A 7,562-nucleotide genomic window follows, 5' to 3' on the forward strand; every position below is an offset into this window, starting at 1 on the left:
CACCTGTTGTGTGGTTTAGCCATTTTACCCAAGGTATTTATGCAAGAGAAATGAATGCATATGCCCAAGCAAAGACAGCACTAAAGTATATAGCAATTTTATTTGCAATAGCCCCCAAATAGAAGCAATGCAAATGTTCATCAACAGGAAAATGGATAAACAAATCGTGTGTACCCATATAATGTGATACACATTAGCAATGAAAAGGTATTATTGATTCGTGCAATGACTTGGTTGTGTCTCAAAATAATTCTGCTGACAGAAAAGCCAGACATTGTACAGAAAATTCTGCTGACAGAAAAGCATCCACATTGTATGATTCCATTTACTGTATGTAAATTCTAGAAGATGCAAACTAGTCCGTAGTGTTAGAAAACATCTGGTTGTCTGAGGGTGGAGGGAGGACAGGGAGGGAGAATGGCCAGGATTATAAAGGGGTCACAAGGAAACTTGTGGGTGATGGATGCATTCTTTACCTTGCTTATTGGATGACATATGCCCAGGCTCACCAAACTTTACACTTGAAATATTTGCAATAAAACTGTATTAAAAATGCCCCCCACAAAAAACGAAAAACATTAAGAGTCATTTCTGCTTAAAGTTGTCTTTAACTTTCACCCCACATCCTCTGAACAGAAAATAATTTCTGACCCTTCCTTGTTCCGAGGTCACTTTTTATGCCCATGATAGTACTTATCAGGCATCCCAGTTAACCATTATTCCACAACTTAGTGGCTGAAGACAGTAATTTACTCTTTCTCACATTTCTGTGTATGGGCTGGGCAGTGTCTCTGCTGGTCTTGCCTGGGTTCCGTCGTGTGGCTGCAGCCAACTGGTGAGTTGGCAGAAGCTAGAGGATTTGAGATGGTTCAGGCAGAGATGGGTAGAAGGCTGCCATCTCTCTCATCACATGGTTTCTCACCCTTTCTTAGTCTAGCCAAATCTTTACATGACAGTTGGGTCCCAAGAGAGTAAAAGTAGAAGCCCAGAGGTCTCCTAATGTCTACACTCCAGACTTCATGCCATGCAACTCTTGCCACCTTCCCTTGGTCAAGACCAGTTACAAAACCAGCCCAAATTCAAAGGGATGAAGAGGCTGACTGTATCCTTTTAATGTGAGAACTGGCTATGTCACACTGCAAAGGGGCATGGGCACAGGAAGGCGTTATTCATTAGAGACCATTGTTGTAATCATGGTGCCTTATTATTGCAGGCATTTTTTCATGCCGATATCCTTTCTATTATATCATAAGTTTCTTGAAGGTAGGAATCAGTTCTGATTTATCTTTGTGTTTTTCTTTGCAACTATCACAGACCTTTGCACACTATGTAATATGTGTTGGCTTTTTCCTGGATGCTAAGAGAAATAAAAGGTAAGTGGAAAAAAGCTTAAGTGGAAAACCCATCATTGCAGTAGTAGAGTAGAAAAGATATCTTGCAAAGCACTTAAAATCATAATCTCCAAGGGCACCTGGGTGGTTCAGTTGGATGCTCAGCATCTGGCTCTTGATTTTAGCTCAGGTATAGGTAGCTCAGGTTGTGATCCCAGGGTTGTGGGATTGAGCCCATTGGGCTCTGCGCTGAGCATGAAGCCTGCTTACGATTCTCTCTCTCTCTCTCTCTCTCTCTCTCTCTCTCTCTCTCTCTCTCTCTCCCTCTCTCTCCCTCTCTCTCTCTCTCTCTCTGTCTCTCTCTGTCTCTGTATCTCTCTCTTTCTGTCCCTCTCACCCTCTGCCCCTCTCCCCAGCTCACTCATACTCTCTCTCTCTCAAAATAAATAAAAAATCATAATCTCCAGAGCTGGCAAAGGCAAATAGCAGCCATCGATGAGTCAATAGAATTTCTTAATAATCATAGCATTTTTTGTTCTTTGGCAAAGCAGGAAGGGTAATACAATCCCCAGTTTTATATAGGAGAACAAGTTGCAAAGTTCTTTAAGAAGCCAGACCTTTATTTAAATGCAGTTCTTCTGATTCTGTATTGTAGGCTTCTCTTTTTCTTCACATTTTATAGGATTGTATTATGTTAGGCAATTGGATAGAGGGGTAGATAACTTAGAGGTTTTAAATTTACACAGTAAACATTCTCTGGTTGGTATTCTCCTTTTCATATTTATATTTCTCTGTGTAGAAAATGAAACATTTAAAAAGAACAATGCTTAAGGTGCTTAAAAATAAACTTTCCTCATTTATTTCAAGTCGTTTCTATTTCTAAGCAGTTGGATTTTGAGAGAAAAAGTATGTTGTCAAGCAGTTCTGCCAAAAACTTAGTCCAAATCTTTAGTCTTTCCTGGAAATTGTAGCCAGTGTTTTGTCTATCTGCTATTAACACATTACCCTTTGCATGCCATCTGATATTTGGCATGTTTTATAAACAGGCTGAAAACTCTAAGCTGGATCCCAGCTACATTCAGGTTTTATAATTATATCTTCCTGCAATATTCTTCCCCCTCAGACGGCTAATAAATAGTTTCACTTACTAATTTAAGATTCAGCTTTTCTCTTTGTCTCTGCAAAATCCAGAAATTCAAAATGCAGTTCAGAAGAAAAATATTTTCTGCACTCGCTCTTACATTATGTACTTGGTGTCCAGTAATGAACCAGATTATGAAGGAAGTGGGTCAAGAGAATCATGAAATCCAAGTTCTTCCCTTGAGAATCGTCTGCTATCAGGGAGATGGAGAACCTTTAGGAGGTACTCTGCAAGCTCTAAAGTTCTGTGAATCTAAGTGCGTGACCCACGTGGGTCACAGTGTTGCTGTTAAGTTCTTGTAATGCATTATATTACAATTTTTTTGCTTTTGTATAATTCAACATATTGGGCAATAAAGTAAGTCACTTTGACACTATTCATATTGCTTAATCTTCACTCTGCAGTGACTTACTGTCAGTAACCTTTTAAATAAAAATATGGCATCATTCCAATTCAGGAAAAATATAAATGAAGTATAGCAATCTGAAAGGGCGAGACAAAAATTCCGTTTAAATTAGAGACTTAAATCTTTCATGATTCCATGGCTCCCTGTGGACACCATCAACACGTTGTTTCACATCTGTTGTGTGATGCCTCGAGACTGAGGCAAAGACTATCTAATGTGGTATTGTGTCCTTGGTATTTACCACGATACCATTTATAGGTTATCCCTCCTTCTACCTGGGTTTTTTGTTTTGTTTTGTTTTGTTTTTTGTTTTGTTTGTTTGTTTGTTTAGCTGTGTATCAATTTTGGACGTCTGCAGGCTTGGTAAGAGCGTTGTAAACTTATTAAGAAGATATGGGTTAGATTTAACCTACTCACCCATTTTCAGTGCACTTTTTAAGCCTCCAGCCTCTGAGCCTCTGAGGGAAGTGGTTGCTGCAGGTAGACCTGGCCATTGTCATAGGGGAAGATCTGCTTTCATAGCGGAAGTCCTTTACTTTTCCGAAGGCATGTGAATTTTGTCATTTGGAAACCAGCAGTTCTAAGCCAATCACCTCCTAGCTATGGGAGCTGACACATGAGGATTAGCCTCTCCGAAGTCTCAGAGGGTTCCCATTTATAAAATTGAGACAATAATATCTCTCTTTAGGGTTATAAGGATTGAAATTATATATTTATAATACCTGATGAAATGCTCGGCATATAGAAGGTGCTCAGTAAATGGTTGTTGCTCAGATAGCGGTTTTTAGGACTCTCCCTGGTCTTTAATTTGATGGTTATATATTTAAAAAAAAAGGAATCTGTTGAATATATTTGAACCAAGGAATAATGGGAAAATGAAAACATTCCACTTTCTCTCTCTCTGGGCATCTATAGTGTGACTTTAAGTGTTGGAATCTCAGTCCATCAGACACACCTTCGATGAAGTGAAGCAACCAAAAGATAACTCAGATCAAACACATGGCTTTGAAGTTGTTTGTGGCACTATGACTCCTGAATCACTGCACCAAAGTGCGGTGATTTGGAGCCTCCCAATATTTTTCTTGTATGTTGTTTAAAACTGGTGAGGTCCTAGGAAACTACTGTGGCTTCACTGAAATAATATTTAAATCGGAGTTCCAAGTCTTCTGTGTACTAGCTGTTTGATCCTAGGCAGTTCATACAGCTCTTCTGCAGATTGAGTATTGGACACTGTTATCATCATCTCGCAGGGTTGTTGTAAGGTTGTATAGGAGTTTGCACGGGAAATGGCTTTGTCACTCAGATAGCCATTATCTTACGTTACACTAAACATCCGGGGGGGGGGGGGGTGAAATGGGACTTCCGGTTAATGGAAAACTTCAGACACACCTCCTTTCTCATGTGAAATAGGACTGACTACAGTTCACTGGATTCTTCAAAATCAGCTAAGGGAGATATTTCATCTCATGGCATTTATTTCTTCATGAGCTCTCTATTTTACCAGTTTTAGCCTCTCTCAATTACTAACTGGACTCCTCCCCTCGCCTAGGTTTCGTGTATCTACCATATTTTGCTTATGATGGTTGGATTGGGGGGAATTTGTCACTTACTGGGTTACGCCCTGCAGAGAAATTGGCCACTTGATAATTTTACTAGAAAACATTTTGCTCCTGCCAGGAAAGGCCCATGGTTTACAAAAGATGCCTGTGACTTGACAATAGGTCTGCCTAAATCTGGGCTGCAGAATTAGCAAGCTCACTGTTGCTATTCACCTAATCCATATTTCCACCCTACCCTTTGTACCAGTAAGCCTATTTTTGTCTCCAACTGTCCATCTTCGTTGTTTCTCAAAATGTTTAGAACTAAAATTGAAAAAAAAAAGTATTCTTTATTAATCTATGGAAGAGGCAGGGCTAACTTATCCAAGACTGATTCCTCCTAAGCTGGCCTCTAAAAAAACCCCATAGAAACCAGCCACAGCTGAAAGTTTAAGACATGCAAACCAATTTACGTTAGAAACCTGACATGGCAGTTTAGCTGGGACAGCTGGTGAATGCTGAGGCAGAGACATAAGGACAGAGCCAAGGTTCTGCCACACGGTAGCTGGGACCGCAAGTTGGGACCCTAGCTGTTGATTACACCACGTGAGGAGCTTGTATTCTCTCAGTCATACAACTTAAAAGCCCCACAGTTGGGGCGCCTGGGTGGCTCAGCCGGTTAAGTGTCCAACATTTGCTTTGGTTCAGGTCACGGTCTCATGGGTCCTTGACTTATAGCCCTGCGTCGGGTTCTGTGCTGACAGCACAGAGCCTGCTTGGGATTCTCTCTCTGTCTTTCTCTCTCTCTCTCTCTCTCTCTCTCTGCCCCTTCGTCTCCTCCCTCAAAATAAACAAACAAACAAACAAACGAAAAACTACAGCCTGAAGACTGAGGTTTCTCTTCCAGTGCCTGAAGTTTGGCCCTGCTAGATCCTTGTATGCGCTTCAAATGCAATTGGAAACAGGTTCACACATTTGCTGTGGCTTTTGTCTCTGAATTTCCCCCACCCTGTACATGTTCCAGAAAGCCTAGTGTGTGTGTGTGCGTGCGCCTTACTTGATCGTTCATCTTTGGTTGCTGTCGCCTCTAAACCTCAGCATTATCTGCCCAAAAAGAGTGATCATAATTTATCTAGAGCTCTCTAGTTGACAGAGAAATTTCATAGGGGTTATCTCATTTGGCCAATATAACAGCCTTGAAGTCACAGGTATTCCTTCCCCCTTTTCATAGGCAAGGAACTTGAATTCTAGGAACTTGAATTCTGGGAACTTCAAGGCCATACACAATGAATAGCAGAGGTGGTTCTCTGTTATCCAGGCTTCTAAATCCTATGCTCTTTGCCTTGTAATCCTTTTGTAGGTGTTGGCATTTCCATAAACCTCTATTGGGCCATGAAGCAATGCCTAACTCCCTTGTTGCTATGGGAATAGTTGAATGCCTTGTTCTCCAAGTCTTTTTCTTTACCTCAGATAGCAGTTCCAGTGATGGATTTTGCTTCAAATAAAAATAGCCGATCTCTCTCTGCTCTCAAGATTCTATTTCTCAAAATTACACCACAGCTGAAGAAAAAAAAAGAATAGATATTGAAATTGGTAGCATCCCGATACCGCAGGAGTGGTACTGCCGGTGAAAGATGAAAGAATACTAGGTTGGGATGGATGTGGAAAAATGGAAATTTTGTATTTAGAGCCCAAAGGGAAGATTGGATGATAGAAAGGAAAGGTGGAAACGTCGGAAAGAGGAGGTGTTCGAAGAAAGAGAAGGGTACACGCACTGCTTTAATATTGTGGCTCTGCCCACTGGTAGATTACAAGTAGAAGTGAAATCCTGAGAGCAGCTTCTGCTGCTCAGTCCCAGGGAAAGTTCTGGGTGTGCAGGGTGGTCTGGCCCTTTCAGCACTCCCAGGACCATCAGGGACCAGGCAGAATTATGACCCTGGTAGTGCCCAATGAGTATCCAGTCTGATGCAGTTCACAAAGCACCTTTACTCAAAGGAGTTAGTTTTAGTTTCACAACTACCCACTGAAGGTCATTGACCAGAAGCTGCCCTATTTGTACAAGTAAGGGAATAAAATAATGACACCTAGGTCCACGCATAAAAAAAATTCTCCTCTTAAAATTCTCCTCTTCCATTTCATGGGTGATTCAAAATAGTTTCGTTAGGGATGTGGGCCTAGGTATACAATATAAACTGTGAGTGTGGCATCTTGGAAATTTTTTCTGTTTTAATAAAGACAGCACATAGGACCTTCCAGAGTAAGATTTTGGTTGCATTGTTCATGCTAATATTGTTGAGCAAAACTTCGAGAGGAAAGGAAACTTCGGGATTGAATCAAATCAGAGGTAAATGATGGTAGAGAGTAGAGCTGTAAAGAGTGAAAGCTGTGGGCCTGTTGGAGATACTAGGATGAGAGAGAGGACAGGTAAATGGATCCAGTGGAAGGGGCTGCAGAATCCATACAAGGTAGATATTCTAGAGCTGGTAGAATAGAAGAATGGAGAGAGCATTCAGTTTGGGAACAACAGACTTGAGCTTGAGTCTTGGCTCTATCACTTAGGTAACATTGAGCAAATTACTTAGCTTCTCTGAGCTTTGGTTTTCTAATCTGTAGAGCAGGAATAATAATCCCTACCTTATAAGGTTGGAAATAAAGAGAATCCAGATGAAGGATATAGCAATGTATGTGTTCGAGAAATATATTAAATTAAAAAAAAAAAGTGAATCGAGGAAAGTTATCCTGAATGACTCAAAAATTCCTTCCAGCCCCAGAATTCAGTGACTCTCCAAACCAGGGAGAACCAGCAATGGAGATGACAATCAAGATGTGATGACAGGTTGAGCAAAGTGCCTACTGCCAGATGCTTAGTGACCTGAGTTGACCAGGGTGCAAACCGAATGCACATGTTTGGACCTGAAACTAAAGTGGGGTGTGGGTGAATTCGGGGCCCAGGAAAGAAGGGATCCCCTTTTTCTGAAGACTAAGGAAATGAAAGATTTTAGGTTTGGAGTGGACATGAGATCAAATAAGGAGAGAAATCCAGTGGGTTTGGGGCTAAATTAGGAGAGGGACTTGGAGCCCCAAAGGGCAGTGGAGATGGAGGGCTGTTGCAGTGGGGACCCCAAGGAGGGTAAGACGGGACATCT

Source organism: Acinonyx jubatus, chromosome F2 (assembly GCF_027475565.1).
Source record: "Acinonyx jubatus isolate Ajub_Pintada_27869175 chromosome F2, VMU_Ajub_asm_v1.0, whole genome shotgun sequence".
NCBI classification, from domain to species: Eukaryota; Metazoa; Chordata; class Mammalia; order Carnivora; family Felidae; genus Acinonyx; species Acinonyx jubatus.